Here is a 20433-nt window from a genome sequence, read left to right on the forward strand (position 1 = left end):
TAAGGAGTGCAGTGCAGCATTTTGTTTATGCTGCACTGAGAGGATGTTCATCTGACAGGAATGAGAGAACATGCCTACCTGCAAACTTTTGAAAAGTCCTGAAGAGTTTTCTCAGTACATCTTTGGTTGTCAGTACGAGCTTAAATTTTTCATGTTTGTGTATGAAAAAGTTGCTTTGATTTAATACAAGCATGCAGAGAGGTCCTTTTATGAGACCCAAGATGTTAATGTGTTCATGACAGCACATGCATGGTTAGAGCTGTAAACCTTATGGACAGGTTGGGTGATAGACTCCTGTATAGTGATACAGATGGTGTGATCTATGTGCCAAGAGATGGAGATTTGGAGCCTTGTTTGGGGCCTTATTTAGGAGACCTCACTAATGAAATTGATTTGTACGATAGGATCACACAGTTTTGTTCCGCAGGTCCAAAACCATATGGTTATTGGACTGCAAGAGGAAAAGTCTGTTTAAAAAGAATGTGTGTAACAATGCCATCTCATAATGCCAAAGTTATATTAGAATCTTTAATAGGCCTTGTTGGTGGGTTTGTAGCATCATCTGACAACACTCAACACCTCCTGGCTCACACAAAGACCATTGTCAGGAATAAAAAGAATTTCACACTGAAAAACAAGTCAGTTGTTAAAAAAATTAACAAAAGACTTGTTTCTCCCTCATTACACAACAAGTCATTATGGTTACTAATATTTTTGAGTATTGGGGTGTGCAAGAGACACAAGGATTTGATTACAGACTTGTGCACCCAAAACAAAATTAAAAATATTGTTTACAATTATGATTTCTGGCAATCTCTGTATGACGAATTGTCCATGTTAAATGTATGACATTACATTTATTGCAGGAATTCCAATAAAAAGGTAACTTAGTGCTTTACTGCATTATAGAAGAAAACTACTTGTTTAAAATAAATCTTTCCAGATTAGCATTTGCCCTCCTCAGTAAATATAGGCTTTATAATAAAGAAGTACCATGTTTCTCTTCATAGGTTGTAAGGTTTTAACCAGGTTCCAGAGCCTCCTACCTGTCCCAGGTGAAAAAAAAGTAGTATTTAATGTATTAAAAATATACTTAAAATTTAAGTAATATGTTTTTAGTACATTTGTATTCCCAACGTGCTTATTTAAAGTGTATTAAAAATATGTTAAATAGCTTTTAAATGTATTTCAAAAAAGTGTACTACAAGTACGTTGGTAATAAATATATACTTAATTACACTTTTTAAAAGTATGCTAAACTCAAGCATACTTTTAATGTATTTCTAAAAAGTGCACTAGAGGTATGTTGGTAATAATTATATCTTTAATTACACTTTAAAAAAGTATGCTAAACTCAAGCATACTTTTAATGTATTTCTAAAAAGTGCACTAGAGGTATGTTGGTAATAATTATATCTTTAATTACACTTTAAAAAAGTATGCTAAACTCAAGCATACTTTTAATGTATTTCTAAAAAGTGCACTAGAGGTACACTGGTAATAAATATATTTTTAATTACACTTTTTACAAGTATGCTAAACTCAAGCATACTTTTAATGTATTTCTAAAAAGTACACTAGAGGTATGTTGGTAATAATTATATCTTTAATTACACTTCAAAAAAGTATGCTAAACTCAAGCATACTTTTAATGTATTTCTAAAAAGTGCACTAGAGGTACACTGGTAATAAATATATTTTTAATTACACTTTTTATAAGTATGCTAAACTCAAGCATACATTTAACGTATTTCTAAAAAGAGCACTAGAGGTACGCTGGGAAAAAATATATGTTTAATTACACATTTTAAAAAAAAAGTATGTTAAACACAAGCATACTTTTACAGAAGTTTTTGTGTATTTAGAAAAAAACATATATTTTTTTAAACATGTACATTAATTTTAATAGGCTAACATTGCAATTTCAACATCATATCATTGAACTTGCATTATATATTGATTTTACAAAGTTAATCCACATAAATTTGTTAGTGTTTATATTCAAACAACACACGTGACGGACCTGACTAAACCTCATTGGTTCTTGGGATTCAGTACGTCACATTGGCTTCCTGATTCAGTTGTTCGATACACAACGTGCGTGATCGTTGGTAAATGTGGATTAAAAGTTGAAACTAAAACTGTTAAATTATATATAGTGATCATCAGAGGACTTGGCTGAAACAACGCGATTCACATGGATTACTTCGGCGATGTTTTTTATTGCTGTTGCGATTAACTTTTTGAAATGTGAGCAGTTTTTAAGTATCAAGTGGATCTGACATCGAGGGGAAATATACGTTTCTTGGATTTCATTAAAGTACATCGGTTTTTGTTTGAAGATGAATGAGAGAACATGAGGGTAAGTTAAGTGATGACAGATTTTTGCTTTTTATTTTTAGTGAACTATTAAATAAGTAGAACATTTAGTATTACAGTATGTCTAAATTTTAACCCAGCTTCTTAAAGCGTGTATGTTGTGTGGCTTTTGGAACATAACGTTAACGTTACATTTTTTTTTGTGAGTAAAGTTAGGCATTTCATTTCTCTTGTTGTATTTCAGAAATCATAACAGCCTGTCTTTTTTTTAGCACAGCGGCATTCAAATTGACCAATCAGAGCCAAGAATATCTAATAAGTCGAAGTAGAGATGAACATATGAAGATACAGCCCGTAAAAATACTTATTCTTGGTGGTAAGTTTTTAGTTCTACAGTATTTGTATAACATTTAGATAACTTTTACGTTTTTCTAATGCTAATGTTTAAAGAGTAACTAAACCCTAAACCAACTTTTTTAGTTAATGATCTGTAAGAATGATGCTTTATTAGTGTAAGTTTTTTGACATTTGGATATAAAGTGTTTCAATACTACAATATATGTTGTAAAAACGTCTGAGTGCTGCCCTCTTCAGGTTGAACGGTGGCTACTGCCAGTTGAATTTTCCTATTGGATGTTGGGTCCAAAAAAAATATGTTACCTGACACTTTTAGACAACATTACAAAGACAATAATATATTACTAACGTGATTAGCCTGCTGGACGAATTGTAAAAAACAGCACAATGTAAGCACTGCTAGTACAGGCTAGCTGAATATATCTTAATGATTACAGAGATAAGACAACACATAAAACTTGCAACCTTTCTCAGTTTGCACATCTGGACAATTCTTCACACATCATAGGTTGTTAATTTGGGTAAATCCAGCAAACAAGTAATTTTAGCGATTCTGCTGTCACTCTGCTTTAAATCTCCCGCATCAGAAACTTAAGAGCAGCCTTGAGTCAATTGTGGAAGTTAAGCGTGCATAGAGTCCATTGGCATGACTTCTGATTTCCTTAAATCTCCTTAAACAGAGGTGAACTTTTCTTGTAAGCAAGACCACAATAGACATGTCAATGGAAAATGCCCTTGGTTAAAATAAAACACAATTATCAAAGTAAAGAATATCCTGTAATACACGCATTATATCAGTGTCAGTGAGTTAAACCTCCTATAACCCTATGTTCAATGTAACTTGTAGAGTGCCATGTAGCGACGGATCAAACGGACACTCATGTCAAGCTTGATGAGGACACAGTCAAAGATTTAAAAGGTTAACTGAGAAGTTAACACAATTCTAATGCATATGTTCATTAATTATTGGTTAATTTTGTATATATTCTGTTTCCTTTTCACAGACCTTGTGATTAAGTCTTCAGTGTCTGAATGGCAAGAAGAAGTGACCCTCCACTTAAACGTGACATTTAAACTGCTCTGTGTTTTGGTTCAGCCATTTGTAGGTTTATCTCGAGTTAGTTCAAATGCACTTCTGCATTTATCCAGTAACTTTTTGTTTAGAGAATTACATCATTATGATTATATAATTATTCAATGGTTGCATATTCATAGTGTACTTTTCATATTGATGTATTAATGCTCCACAATTTGATAAAAGTAGCTCATTGCATTTCACTGATCTTTGTTTTATATTGTAAAATCATTTCAATAGCAGTAAATACATACTTAGTTGTTTCTTTAACATTTAATTAGTTGTTAATGATGGAAGAAACCGGTTCGTATGTATGAATACAGAATAGGTATCATTTTAGAATGAGTTAAAACATGTTTTGGTGGCAAACATGCAGGTAAAATATGACATGTATAACATTCTAATAGTAAACTTGACTGTAATTCAAATATCACATACAGTACATTAGAAATGATTTATTTTATGTACAATTATGTGGGCAATATATTATTATTTAATTTTGTATGCTATATTATTTATGTAATATTATTATATCTGGGGCCGTATTCACAAAGCATTTTATCTTATCACTAAGAGTACTCCTAAATCGCACTAAAAGATTTTAGCTAGGAGTTTTCTCTTAAAAGTTATTCACAACGCCTTTCAGACCTACTTTTAGTAAGGAAAAATGATAACTCCTAAACTAAGAGTGAGTCTTCGTTGCTACGGATGACGTCAATTCTCATGCACGAGCTGCCTCGCAATGACCACGGTGATTGGTTGTTAGATGACAGGGCTGTCATGCGGAACATAACACAGACGCACCAAATCATGGAATTACAATATCGAAATATGTCTGTGTCCTATACAAAATAATAATAATAGTAATGCCATCGAAATGCATATATAAAAGAAAAGTCGTGAATTAAATTAAATTAAATCAAGCCTAATACAAATGAAAACCGCCAATTGCCTAATAATAAAACGACATTGCATTAACACTTGCTTGATTAATGCACATCCTATTAGCCTAAATAGAATACTTAAAGCAAGGAAATGTTGCCCATATTAAAGAAGCCTGCCTAATGTAATAAATAAATGACGGTGGATTATGAACTCGCCAAAACGGAAAAGAAAGCCCAACTGGATGCAGGATCAGTTACTGCTGCTGTTCCAGTTGGTGCTGGAAAAAAGAAACGTAATAAAGGGGAAATTCGGCACTGAGATATCAAGCAAAACTAAGCGTGAGACATGCGAGACAATGATGCGCGGGTCAATGTACAAAACAACCGGCACCCGATCAACGTTTTCAACTAACCCGCCCGCAAGTCGGACCGCAAAAAATCCGCGGGTGACCTCAGGCATCCGCTCATTTCGGATCAACCCGCGCATTACTGATGGGAGAGGATTTGTTGCAGATCAATGCAGCATTCCCGCTTGTGTCGCGGACCCCGGACGACTGCGAGAGGCGGTGGTATATGCATTACAATCGCAGTAGAGGGTTGAGATTGCAGCCTTTAAACAGACTAGCATGGCAACAGGTATGCCTATAATATTAAATATTTAATTTCATTATTGTTTCATGTAATTCTAAAAAACTTCCTGCTTGCCATGAATGTAATGAATTATGAAACAAATGTTATAAACAATATGCTTACATTAAAGTGTGCTTTTAAGTATGTGCAATGCTTCTGAGTTGGTGAAACTGTCCATGTTAAGGAGGATCAGCACCTAAGACATTTTAAGATCCTTTGTGAATAGGTCTTAGTGAGTTAGGAGTCCTCTCGACTTCTTTTAAGCTGTCCCAGACTTAGGTGCTACTTTTAGGGCTAAAATGCTTTGTGAATTACTTTTAGTGAAAAAAAATAGGAGTCCTAAATTTAGGAGTGACACGCCCAGTATTTTTAGGAGTTGCTCCTAAATTTGCCAGTTAGGAGCTACTTTTAGCCTTAAAATTCTTTGTGAATACGGCCCCTGAAATTATTAAATTATATTTAAAAATGTTTAAAAGGTGGGTTCAAATGTGCTTCAAGTTGTAACTGAATACAATTTTAGAAAATAGCACAGTTGAGTACACTTAGATTGTCTTAAGTTTGTCTTAACAAGTACTAAAAACTACTTTTTAGTATATTAAGCACAATTTACTGCACGAAAATAAAAAGCTTTTGGTACCTTAAGGTTGTGAACTTACAGTGTATTTTAGTGAACTTTTTCACCTGGGAATACATTTGGTATATTATTTTAACATACCACTAGTATATTTTAAAGTAGATTCGTAAATGTTTAAAGGTGGGTTCAAGTTGTAATTAAAGATATTTTTTAAATACAGACCTATGTTAAAATTACATTTTAGTTCAACTTCATGGTGTCTCAAAAAAGCACAGTTGAGTACACTAAGATGGTTTTAAGTTCATCTTAAAAAGTACTTAATACTACTTTTTAGTATACTAAGTTCAAAATTAGTGTGTGAAAATAGAGCACTTTTAGTATAATGTGGAAAGTGTACTTAAATAGTGTATTTTAGTGAACTTTTTTCACCTGGGAATACATTTGGAATATTATTTTAACATACCATTAGTATACTTTAAAGTATATTTAAAAAGGCTTAAAGGTGGGTTCAAGTGTACTTCAAGTTATAATGAAATATATTTTTTTAAATACAGACCTAGTATGTTAAAAATACATTTTAGTTCAACTTCATGGTGTCTCAAAATAGCACAGTTGAGTACACTAAGATGGTATTAAGTTAATCTTAAGAAGTACTAAATACTACTTTTTAGTATACTAAGTTCAAAATTAGTGTGCGAAAATAGAGCACTTTTAGTATAATGTGGAAAGTGTACTTAAATAGTGTATTTTAGTGAACTTTTTTCACCTGGGAATACATTTGGAATATTATTTTAACATACCATTAGTATACTTTAAAGTATATTTAAAAATGTTTAAAGGTGGGTTCAAGTGTACTTCAAGTTATAATTAAATATATTTTTTTAAATACAGACCTAGTTTGTTAAAAATACATTTTAGTTCAACTTCATGGTGTCTCAAAATAGCACAGTTGAGTACACTAAGATGGTATTAAGTTCATCTTAAGAAGTACTAAATACTACTTTTTAGTATACTAAGTTCAAAATTAGTGTGCGAAAATAGAGAACTTTTAGTATATTGTGGAAAAGTGTACTAAGTGTACTTAAATAAAGTGTATTTTAGTGCACTTTTTTTTCACCTGGGGTATGACACACCCTCCGGATTTTGATCCCAAACTTTTGAATCTCTACACCCTGCAGAACATCCACAACATTTACAGTGCTGATTATGGGCTTTAAAGGCGTAGAACAGAAGCGGCATATGTTTTTTTATTTTCATTACTTTGTTCAAATTAATTGTATTAAGTAATTTACACTAAAATGGTTTAACTAAAACACAGTAAAAGAGTCCATGTTAAGTAAATATTGCAATTAATTTAAAACATGTGCGTGTTAACTATAAATGAATAAATAAATATATGTTAACTATATACATAAACATACATATTCACACACATCGCATTGTTTTTTGCTACACGGGTTATCGGTTTCTTGCTTATCACAGCTTTATCAGCTAGTGTTGGGGCTACTTAGGGTGCCAGGTCAGGGTTGTTATTCAGTCCTGTGTTGTACTCCGGAGGTTCCAGATCTAGCTGGCCATCTAACGGGCAATCACTTCCTCCTTTGAGGGTCTGTCATATTGTGACGATAGGTCCATGGGAACTGGTATTTCTTTTAGTTGTGTAACAAATTGAGGTAACAAACCTCAAACACCTCATCAAACAAGAGCCTGATCAGATCATCTACATAATCTAAAAAAGTTTCAGTGGAGACAGTTTGACGCTTGTTTAAAGATTATTTATTTGCCCAGTACATACAATATTTTAAAGATTCATAATTTATTTTATTTACTTATTCATGTATTACATTTTAAATTAACTTTATATTTTATTGCTTACTGTATGTAGGTTCTGTTTTTATAGGTCTAGCGATGCATTCACCCTTTTTGGATTTTGGAAACACAACCTTGTACTTAGCTTGTCCTGCTAATGTTGTTGCATGCACACGTTGTGCATTTTCATTGTAGTGCATTACCGTAAGGTACAACCTGCAAAAAGAAATGCAAGCAAAAAAAAAAATTCAGAAAATTAGTAGGACCCATTAATGAATAACTAACTGATAATATTTTACAGAATAAATTATAAAGTGTAGTACTAGCACAACATTACAATAAATGGAAAAACCACATTATTTGGTGCAAAGCGCAGGATCAAGCCGTGGAAGGCCTCAAACAGCGATGTTTGGTGGTGATGATTAAGCTTTTCAACATCTTTAGAACCCTTTTGTTGATAAGTACTTTTTCTACTTTGTGTAGAACTACTGACCCTTAAATGACAATAAAAATAACTCTGAAAATTGCCTGTCAGCTATTACAATAATTTTCTGCATATTAATTGTTTTAAGTAATACAATAATATGAAAGGAAATTATGGATTATTAAATACCTTTAACAACAACAACAACATGGAAGTGAAAGATTTGTAATACCTGGTTGTAACCATTTCTTAGGATCCCTTGAAACTCTGTCCGGATGTTCACACTTTGGAATTAAGGGGTCCTCATGGACATGCATGGTATTTGAGCAACGAAGTCCTCTTGGCCACCTTCTCAGGTCCTGATGTTATGGATTTTGCACTCCAGTAAACATGATTTTTGATGCTGTGCAGCCACTTCTTCAACACCTCACAATCCCATTTTGTGTAAGCTAGACTAATTTTTTAGACAAACTTGACAGAAAGAAGCTAATAAGTTAAAGTTCCACATATTGTGCTATGACAACCTAAACAACTGGATTGTGTCAGTAATCCAGATGCTTTTAAACTCACAACGATAAAAATGTACCTTTCTCAAAGTGCCACACATCATAGAAATCTGTGATGTTGCGTTCTCTCAGATACTTATGAATTTGTGGATGCCGGTTGGTTACAATGTAATCCACTGCCAATTGATTTGACTCCAGAAGATCTAGACATAGCTTTAAGCCCTCTTTTTCCATATATAGTAACTTCCACCAACTTCATTGCTCTAGGTATGGGTATACAGATTTATAAAGATATAAAGTTACAACATACTGAAAGACAGAAAATGTTTCCTCTGAAAATATTACAGACCTGAACAAGTAGTAGGTGAGTAATGGTGTTGCTGCCCAGGTTTATTATAGTGTAGCTTAGAGCTGTAATCGGGCCTTAAAAGTTAGGCCCGAAATGTCCGGAGCCCGACAGAATGCAGCCCGAACCCGAACGTACATTTAGATTGACAGCTTTTTAAAAGCCCGAACCCGTTTACAGCCCGACATTATTTAAATGTGCGCACACACACCGCTTTTGTCAAGAATGAGAAATTTACACAGGTTTTAACATTATTTATTCATGACTAATAATCTACACGCCACTTGGAATTTGAAACAAAGAAATAAGTAATATGTAACATTGTAACATCTCATTCTAAATAGGCTTATGCAATACACTATAAATATGCCAATAAAATTATTATTTCTTAACGAATTAAATTAAGATAATACATTCCGAATTAAGATGGGTATTTGGCAATAACGAAATTAAGAGGCAGGCTCCGCGGGATTTGCGTCGGCACTTCTCTCCATTACTGCCAACATTAGTCTATATCCTCTGTCTAAATTATGTAAGACTCGATTAATATTTAGTTATACATTGAAAAACCTACTCACCAAGATTAGGCTACATGTTTTTGATGAGGAAAATCATTAAATCCACTGTAAATGAATTCAGCGCGATCCTGCGCTACTGATTTGAACTTGACCGCTCATTTACCTCACAAAGCCGGAGCGGAAGCCCGAGCCCGCCCCGAGCCCGTGTAAAATGTTAGAAATGAAGCCCGAACCCGCCCGAGCACGTCGGGTTCCCACGGGTCCCGTCGGGTTCGGGCAAAGATCTTCAGCTCTAGTGTAGCTGCCATCCTTAGCTGAGTGCCCTTTAGAAAAAAATAACAAGATGGACATGGATTTTAAAAGTTGCATGCTTAAATAAATACATATCAATTAATGCAACTCTTATTACACGGTGAGTCTGCTCGCAGATCTCCAGCAATTGCAATATTCCCCTCTTGTTGTAACTGTGGAAACATATGCTGATCCTTTTTCCATATGTGTACAATAGCAGGCTCCATGAAATTCCAAGCATGTCGTCTGAATGTGTTATATTGAAAGGTCTGAAGATGCATGGCCTGGAATACCTATGAATACATGGAAAAAGTTTAAATATAACAGTAAAAAAAACACTGATTACAACTGTAATACAGTGTGAAAGGTAATGTCAATACCTTTTCTATCTGAATAAAGGATGCACCAGGGAAATGTGTGGCTGCAGACAGATGAAGGTTTTCAATAGGTGTACTGCCAAGAATGGGCTGGCTTTGCCACCGTCTGGTGTAATTACATTTTGGGCATAGCTGATACAATTACACAAAAGTACCCATTTTTCGTTGCTGAACATCACACCTTTTCTTGAATAGGTGATAGAGGTCAAACAGTTCTCTAAGGCAGCTTTTAAAAACAATATACTTTTTATCGGTGTATGATGGTCTTTGCTCAAACCTAATATAATAAAAAGTAACATATTTACTTTGTTTGCAATAGATATACCAAACTAATTAAAAATGTTTGCGTTCACATTGTCTAAATATTTAAAACAATTCAGATTCTTCTGAAACAAAAGTGTCATCTGGGTCATATGTTGAGTCAAGAGGATCACCCCGCAAACTGCAACAAAAACAAAGTGGTCAAACCTACCACCACGAAACATAACAAAGTGTTTCAGCTAATAAACGACAAGAAGGATTTGGGAGTGGGGGTTGGACACATTCATGATTCTTTCAGAAAGCACGTAAGGGAGGGGAGTTAGCTATGCTCCATTTTGTTTGACAACAATTCGAACGTCAACAAGAAGTGACGTCACATAGATACACTTAGAGTGCCTTTAAGGTGTTGATGACATTTGAGGTTGGCATCTGAATGTAAAACCTTGGTATCTAGATGTATCTAGATGTTTCGGTTGAAACACTGGCACTTGAAACCCCTATCTGTATGAATGAAAAGATTGTATTTGTATAAAATATAATCGCAATTTGTGGTGGTAGTACCTCAATATCTTAAACAAGAAGATTTTTTTTCCCGTGGTATTTACCTTTGCTCCTCATATGCCTGTCAGTCAGTGTACCCATTGTGTACCGACCAACTTCATTTTTGGAGATGCCTCAGATTGTGTGCCCACTGCCTTGTTGAGGGTCAGTTTGGCATTCCACATCATGTTTATGCCTGTCTAGAGTGGTGAGGGGTTTGAAACATTTTCTACTGCAAAATACTCTAAAAAATGTATTTGATAATAAAATAAATTGAGAATACAAAATAATATTTTACCTCCTATTTTAAAATAACTATTCACAATAATGTACACACAGCCACAAGACAATGCTTAAAGCATGTTGTCTAAAGATAGACAAATATATATAAATATATGTGTACGAAAACATGCCTGTATATGAAATACAGAACTAGAAAGATTGTTATCTGCAAATTCAGCACCTGAACCTAAACATCATAAACATCACAAAGGAATGGTCATTGGTCTCTTGTCAGGTGTTCTTCAAACTCATCAGACATTATAGGTGAGGACTCAGAGCTGTTCTCTTGGGAAAAAGGAGGTTGCAAAAAGAATTGAATGAAAGGGTATGATTAATTGTGAGCAGTGTTTAGTAGAGAAAAATATTTCTCCCATAATGAGATTTTCCCCCCATTTTAAAATTATTATTCTTCAATGAAAGCTTGGACTTTTGTAGATTTTTTAAATTAAAGATCAAAAGTATTAACCAGGGTTCTTGCAGGTTTCAGCAAGTTAAATTTAAGACCTTTTTAAGACCTTTTAAGACCATTATGAGTAAAATTTAAGACCAACACGACACATTACTAGAAGCATTCAAATGATCTCAGAAATTTTTTTTTTCAGTTATAGAAAAATATAAAATGAACGCAGTTTTAAAACAGATAATCAAAATACATGGAAATACATTATGCTTAACTCTATTAGACCGCGAGTGTTGCCGCCGACAAATTTTACCCATAGCCCTTTAGGAAGAGACTTCTGACAATAGAAGCCCTAAAATGGCTCATAGTGAGCCATTGAAATACATTGAGTTAGAGGCAAAGAGCTGTGATTTGTTTCTTAATTAATAGTCAAGAAATGCATTGATTTACAATATTTATACATCACACTAATATGTGTAAGTAGTATTTTTATAAACTTCTATCAACAATGTTTTTTGATAAATAAAATCCACTAATATTAGATCAGTTTGCATGGTCAGCAGCTGGTTTGTGCCTAGTTTTACACTGCCTCATACAACTTTAAAGCTTTAAAATGCATCACACTCTGTAGTACGCAAGCTTATAGGGGAGGTTTCCCCGACAGGGATTAGACTAGTTTTAAGAGCTTTCCAAACTTGAAAACAATTTGCACTGACATATCTTAAAATACATCAAAATGCACACAAGTAATGGTTTTAGTAAGGCATGTTTATTAAAACTAGTTATATGTCATAATTAAACTAAGGCCTAGTCCTGGTTTAAGCTAATCCCTCCCAAGAAACCACCCCATAATGTTTAATGTACAACTGACTGTGTGCTGTGTATATATCTTGTGCCTGTTTATAAATATACAAAGGACAAAAGATCACTTTCAATTATTATTAATCCCTAAAAGCATTAATATATGCATTTTATTAAACAAGTTATTAATAAATTAATGTATTGCATTTAATTGAATGAATACAGAATCACAGAGCAAAAAAAACACTCCACCCATACGTTTTATGCATATGCACTATATACCGCCATCAAGTTTAATAGCCTCTCTAATTACACAATAACGGATTAATCTGCATTAAGAAAATGAAATTTACCATTAAAAGGCTGTTTGATATGTGTTGCTAACGTTATCCACTAAAACCGTTTCTCAATCCGAAGGCTGTAGCCTCCGAAGGGTCGCATTTCTAAGATGGATACGTCATAAAGACTTATTTCAGAATATTAACTTTGAAATTAACTTTAAAACATTGCTTATTATTCTTAGTTAATCATTAATTGTTGTAATATGCTAATGACTTGCGAATGTAATGCTCAGTTAACTCAAATAAACCAGGCGATGGCGTATGCAGCAGCCTGCCTATGCGAAAGGGCTCTGATCTACCGCTGTTCATTTAACCGTAACTCCTGAAGCATTTGCACATTCAAAAAGTATGAATTGTTCATAAAAGACGACAATTGCACTTTTTTGAAATATATGGTTTATTACGGTACTTTCTTGCTTTCCGTCTGCCAATCGCTGCTGTTTGTGGAGAGCTGAAGGGAAAGCGCGTTAGGTTCAAGTGCATCGCAGCAAAGAGCAATATTAAAGTCTAAAATATAAAACTGTGTAACACTAAAGTTGACAAACAGTCGGGCCGTCGAGTCACGAGCCACCAACAGCTTAAGTTGATTTTCAATAAAGCAGCATTGATTTTTGTTCGCTTCTGTGTCCTCGTATGTTTCAGAACCTGGCAAATGCTCAGGTAAGCCACGGGCTTATAAAATAACCCGAAAAAGATTTTTGCTTATACAAAACTAAAGGTTAAGGATTGTTTCTCGCCAAACCCACAGCCAGATCACAACACCTGAAATATAGCTTATGGCACGATTTGCGTAGATTATGACAAAGTGCGGAACGTTTCTTTACCCACCATCATACACTTTCTGCCTCCGCCACTGATTAAGTTAGTTCTTCACCGTTTTAAATTACTATTTTATATTCTGCAGACAACGCTTTTCAGGAATGAACAGAGGTAAGAAATTTAAGACTTGGGTAAATTAAATTTAAGACCTGGGATAAAAATCTGGGTGTTTTTAAGACTTTTTAAGGCCTTAAATTTAACATTCTGAATTTTAGACTTTTTAAGACTTTTTAAGACCCCGCGGGAACCCTGTTAACGTTGCAAATGCATTTTCACAGCCTTCTTTGGTCATACAGATGTGGCCTTTAAAAATGCGCGTTTTCTCCCGCGGCATTCGCCAATTCGTCTCGCAGAGTCTCGCAGCATTCTGCAAGTGCTTTCGGGGGGGCTACTTTCCATTTTCCCTTAATGTGTTTCGCTTCACAGAATATCCACCAGGTGGCGCATAAAAATATTGAATTGCGTTGTTTCCAGAAGTTAATAAGGGCATTGCTGAATATTTTACATTGCTACTGTATTAAAACAGCAAAGTGATATATCAACCCCTTCTTGCCAGCATAACAGCGCATACAACTATTAAGATACGTGCAATGCGAATTTATAGGAAGTGCAACAGAGACTTTAGTGTGAGCCTAATAAACGCGACTCTATTTACAATGAATATCTTAATTATTTGTGTTGTGGAATTTTGACACCGTTTCATTGTTTGTTCATAATATTTATAATTGTCAGTTTTTCTAAAAGTATCAATATTTTAAAGAAATTAATGTGGTATAAAAAAGACATGTTTTAAAGTTAAAAATGTTGTAAAAAATATAGTAGTATTCTTATATTTTAAGAATAACAATATGATACATTTATACTGCGCTAAAATGCTTCACATATGGAAAGAGGAATTCTTCTCAACCACCACCAATAAATTTACAAATTATTCTTTAGAAAAAAGGTGTTTAAACCCATGCGGGCTGTACAGTTGGCATATGATATCTTTTTTATTTCGTTTTTACATATTTATATTTATAAAATCTTTAATAATAGGCTACCTTTCTTGCGCATATGCAGTCAGTGTTTCTACGTGATTCACAATTGTAAAAAATATTATTGTAAAATAGAATATCACTAAAATAATTTATTAAAGTAACTTAATAAAATGTCTTAATGTCACTTCTGTGTTTTTTTAGTTGGTCAAACCAAAATAATTGACGCGAACAGAGAAACTGTGCCTTTTGCGGACGAAAAACACCTCCGAAATGTTGAGTTTATGAATATTTACAATATGTACTTTGTGAAATGTGTGTGTAAAATAATCAATTTTATAACATGTGGCTGTAGAGACAAACACGCCGCATCGCCTTCCAGATATCTTACACGTTCGCATTCAACACTTTTCAAAACTTATTTATATTAAATCTAATTAATAATTATAAATTATGACATGAGAAAATTAGAAGTGTACAAAAGAGCCAATTCAGATATTGTTAATTAAAGCTGTTTTATACACCTTTCTGCCTTGTTTAAATTAACAAGCATTTTATTTGCCACTGTCAACACGTTTTGTGATTGATTTAATGATTTATTACAGAAACTTATATGAAGCAAAGCTATTGTACTAAGCATCTTTATATATGATATATATATAAAAAATATATTAGTATTCTTATATATTAAGAATAACAATATGATACATTTATACTGCGCTAAAATGCTTCACATATGAAAAGAGGAATTCTTCTCAACCACCACCAATAAATTTACAAATTATTCTTTAGAAAAACGCCTCCGAAGTGTTGAGTTTATGAATATTTACACTTACAATATATACTTTGTGAAATGTGTGTTTAAAATAATACATTTCATAACTGTAAAGACAAACACGCCGCATTGCATGATTTTATAAATACCGAGGTCCATATAAGTATTTTCCAGGGCATGCACCCCAGGAAAAAAAGCTTCTTATTTCCCTGCTCTACATATATGAATTTTAATACATCAGAAAACCAAAGAATCAAATACTATATGATTTCAAACCATGTCAGTATGCGGAAGACTTGTGTTGGTCATTAGGAATACATTGTAATAATTATTTTACCATCCTGGGCACACTGCTGCACACTTTCTCTTCTTTTGTTATTTATTTAACTTTAATGACTTCAACAGGTACTGTTTATTAGGCTTTAAGACTGAATGCAATAAAATGTTCAAGCCAAAATATGAACATTTAAACTCCGTGCACGCGTGCTACGGGTGGATGAAGCGTTGTACCGCGCACGTGATGCATCGCGTTTTCAAGTTCAAGCTTAGCAGAAGTCCAGTGCAACACAGTGAATCTAATCATTATACAGTTAAAAACATATCTTAAAGAATTAAAGGGTGGCGTTGAATGTTGTAAAAAAAATGCTGAATAACAGAAAATGAATTACTGGAGGGAGAGAAAGCAGCGCATTAAATTTGGACACCCAAGTGCTCAGCTGCAGTAATGTTTCTTGTCCTGTCACCTTGACGGTCACTACGGTTTCATATTTCTCGTCAATAAACTGCTGTATAATAGTCAGCGTTTGATTACTTACATCTCTCTTGCACTTCCACTAACTGCGCATCTGACCTCTGTGTTGCACCTCTGTCTGCCTGGTTTGATTTTATTGGTCATCTCGGTTTCATTTTGACTTTATCTTACTTAATAGACCCTTTAACTGTTTGTACACCATGATGACATGGCACCGTATGCGTGCGCATTTAGGCAACGGAGGTATGGCAAGAATCAGCAGTGAAGCAACCTACCCATTACACAAAAAATGCACACGGCCGCGCCGCTCTCAGTGTGTCTGCATCTATAAAAAAATGTGCACCACCTGCATGCAGAGAGCACGCGCGCTGCCTGCACGACATCCAATCACTGCAGTCCCACGTTGGTTTGGATGTTGGGACCGTACCAGTACAGCTCAGAAGTGGTGTAGTCTACTAGGAATTGTAAAGGATATCCGTATACCCGCTAAAAATAGCGTGAGAGGATGAGTGAAGCATGGTTTTGTGACATTTCAAACTTTTAGTAATAGTGAAGCACTGACCATTAGCATGCTACACTTGCTACTTTAGCGGGTTGAAATGCATATACATATTAGGCTATATATTTGGGGTGTTTGACTTTCTGCTGAACTGCGTGATCCGATCGGCATATGAAATCACTATAGCGGCGCGAAAGTGACTGGGGAGCAGAGTGGTGTGGCTCTACAAAAACCCACAGGCGAGTGACAGCAAAGTACCGCGAGAGCGATTCAAAGCGGATTTATCCACGTGATAACTGGAATCGCTCTTGCGGTACTTTGACATCACCAAGAGATCTATACCACTGCAGCTAAGTCACTACATTGACATGGCAGAAGGACAGAATGCCATTTTGTTCTGGGCACTCTTCCTTCACTCTTTCAAGTAGCCTTGGCAGTGCCTGCTTCTAGTGCTACAGTGGAGCGAGTTTTCAGCCATGGTGGCATCATGGCCAATTTGATCTTTTGAAAATGCAATGCAGTATAGGGGCCTCCCTCCACCGGTCCACAGCATGCTTTTTATTTCTGTTGTAAGAGGACTTGACATGACTCGAAACTAAAATGGTAGGACTTTGGACTCGAATTGAGACTTGTTGGCTTTGACTTTTGACTCGACTTGGGACTTGCCTCATTTTTGACTCGACTTGACTCGGGACTCGAGGGCAAAGACTACTTGTGACTTGCATAACAATGACTTTGTCCCACCTCTGCTTATAGACGTCACATGCCGATTGGTCTGCGCGGCGCAGCAAGGAGCCACACAAGCGCTGAGCATTGAGTCAAATTATAAGACGAGCGTAAGAAAATGACAGAGGTCTGGTCAGGGAATTAACCCAACACAAAAGTGAAATTGATAGCAATGACTCTTTAGATAAGATCTATAGACATGCACATCAGTGTTTTATTTGTCTGGAGAAAAGGACAATTTGATATCCAAAATAGTGTCCAACATAATACTTACTCTATCAATATACTCAAATAAGTAGGGCCTACATGCACTGCTATCAAACGTGATGTGTTTTTGGTGTTTGTTGTAATCTGGAACTTGGTGTATATCAAATGTGTTTGTTAAATGTCTCCACATGGAAACGGAATGCCCTCCCCCCGCACAGTCCTGCAATGGGAACCAGAAAAAACGGTTTCTAACCATTTTATTTACATGTGAATAGTGAGAGCACCCCCTCAGGAGCTGTAGCAGGGTTTTTGCGGGGTCTTTATAAGCTTAAGCCAGGACTTAGTTTAAATAGGAAATATAACTAGTTTTAACAAACATGCCTTACTAAAAACATTATTTGTCTGTATTTTGAGGCAAAAAAAAGGGCATGACCTCGGTAATTTTCTGACGCGTGTCTTATTTGACTCAATGCTCAGCGCTCGTTTGACGACTTGCGGCTCCACGCAGCCCGATCGGACGGCATGTGACGTCTTAGCACCGCGAGACAGTAGGCCTACAGTATGCTTTTGAATAGATCTCGCGGTAGTGTGATGTCACAGGCCAACGGGTTTGCGCTGCGCCCCATTAAGTAAGATAAAGTGAAAATTATTCCTAGATGACCAATAAAATCATACCAGGCAGACAGCAAAGGAGGAAGGATACCTCAGTTAGTGGAAGTAATCAACATGATCTCACGAAGTTCCGTGGGATAGTCACGGAATTTAATAGGTTAAATTGGGCCGGAGCGCAGCTCCACCTCCTCGGGTCCACAACACACCTTGCCGGAGCTTCGGTCCGTCTCCTTCAGCAACAGGGTTTGACGCAAAGCAAATAATAACGTTTTCATTCATAGGCTTCAAACTCGTGCTTGCGGGGCACCCTCTACAAAAATCATTTTGAGAAAATCATGCTTCTCAGAGGTCCACTGTGTTTTTAATCCCGTCTGAATCGGCCATGTCTGTGTTTTTCTCTGACGACCTCTGTAATCTGTAAATTTCAGAGCATTTTACCTACTGTTTTACGCCGAACTCAGAGGTCATCTGAGAAATGTAATCCCGTCCGGATGAAGGCGTCTGTGTTTGCTCGCAATATGTTTTGAAAACGCGTTTCTTTTCATGTTTTGGCAAACGTGATCTGCCGACAGGTCTCACTAACGCACGTATAGACTATTGTACTTAATTCCTGAATCCCATTCATTCAGATAGCCTATGGATTTGTTTCCATTCGGCGGAATAAAATAATTAAATTAAGACGAGCTGAATATCATACACTGTTAAGACTGGACAAAACGGTTAGTTTTGTAGGTGTTCAGCTTGGGAGTTATACTCGGTTTAACAAAAAATGGGAATAATAATACAACAGAATATTTGGAATTGGGGCAAGCAGAACATGAATTGACAAATCACAAAAAATGTAAAATTAGATAAATTAGTTAATGATATTGCGCAAATTTGCTCTCGGTCTCTTCAAGGTCTACGCGAATTGGAGGTTTGTTATAAGACTCCGTTATACATCACGTCTCTTCTAATTGCACAGAAAAAATGAATCAAATGATGCGCATTTAAGTCGGATTTTTATGGAGAATAGGCTTTGTGACCGTTTAACCCCACGTGGACCGAACAAGAAACGTATGCTTTCATGGAGTCCGTGTATGACATCTCCTTTATTTAGTTTTACATATTTTTATTTATATGCATTTAATAATACCGTAAGATCACAATGTATACACTGTAAAAAATGATTCAGTGGCTTTGTAAATGTAGGCTATCTAAAATAAATGATTAAATTAACTTAATAAATTTTTTTAATGTCAGTTATGTGTTTTTTTTAGTTAGACAAACCCAAAGAAATGACTAGAAAATATTTTGTTTAAAATGTACATATTTTATTAGATGTATACGCCTTAATAATATAAGTATTTAATTTACAGATTATTTTTATATTTGATAAGGTCAGAATTATATATTTAAGTTTTTGAAACTGTAATAATTGCTTTCTTCAAATTAATATTATTTGCATTTAACATCAACTTAAAAAAAATGTACGTTTTACGCCTAACTTGAACTATGATGTACTTACTATTTTTACATTGATATTATTTGAGTAAATGTAGGCAAAAAAATAAATTAATAATAAGTAGAACAAATGTTAATTTAAAAAAATCCCATATAGCCAACAGGTTTTAATCAGCAACAGAGAAACTGCGCCTTTTGCCGATGACAAACACCTCAGAAACTCCTCGAATTTATGAATTTTTACACTCGCAATATGATTTTATTTACTTACTACAAAAATATAACTCATTATACAAATTTATTCAACACCATTGCACACTTTATATCGAGTTTCATACCATGTAAAGGAAAACATGATAATATAAAAAGTACAGTAATGCAGAAAAGCGCATTACAACCATGTTCAAGCTATTAAAAACGTTCAGATGCAAAAATGAACTAAATACAATTAGATAAACTAGTTAATGATATTGCGCAAATTTGCTCTCGGTCTCTTCAAGGTCTACGCGAATAGAGGTTTGTTATAAGACCCAGTTCACGTCTCTTCTTATTGCACAGAAAAAATGAATAAAATGATCCGCATTTTAGTCGGATTTTTATGGAGAATAGGCTATGTGACCGTTTAACCCACGTGGACCGAACAAGAAAACTTATGCTTTCATGGAGTCCCTGTATGACATCTCTTTTATTTAGTTTTACATATTTTTATTTGTATGCATTTAATAATACCGTAAGATCACAATGTATACACTGTAAAAAATGATTCATTGGCTTTGTAAATGTCGGCTATCTAAAATAAATGATTAAAGTAACTTAATAAAATCTTTTAATGTCAGTTATGTGATTTTTTTTTTAGTTAGACAAACCAAAATTAATGACTAGAAATAGA

At 34.8% G+C, this 20433-nt stretch overlaps 1 long non-coding RNA gene across 1 annotated transcript; it reads left to right on the forward strand.

The window, feature by feature from the left end:
* The first annotated feature begins 1867 nt into the window (after nucleotides 1-1867).
* LOC135783731 (uncharacterized) lies at nucleotides 1868-3795 on the forward strand. The gene is made up of 4 exons (XR_010545752.2): nucleotides 1868-2362; nucleotides 2597-2695; nucleotides 3524-3595; nucleotides 3681-3795. It is a non-coding gene; the product is annotated as an uncharacterized lncRNA (long non-coding RNA).
* Nucleotides 3796-20433: the final 16638 nt, after the last annotated feature.

The sequence above is a fragment of the Paramisgurnus dabryanus genome, chromosome 2, assembly GCF_030506205.2.
Source record: "Paramisgurnus dabryanus chromosome 2, PD_genome_1.1, whole genome shotgun sequence".
NCBI classification, from domain to species: Eukaryota; Metazoa; Chordata; class Actinopteri; order Cypriniformes; family Cobitidae; genus Paramisgurnus; species Paramisgurnus dabryanus.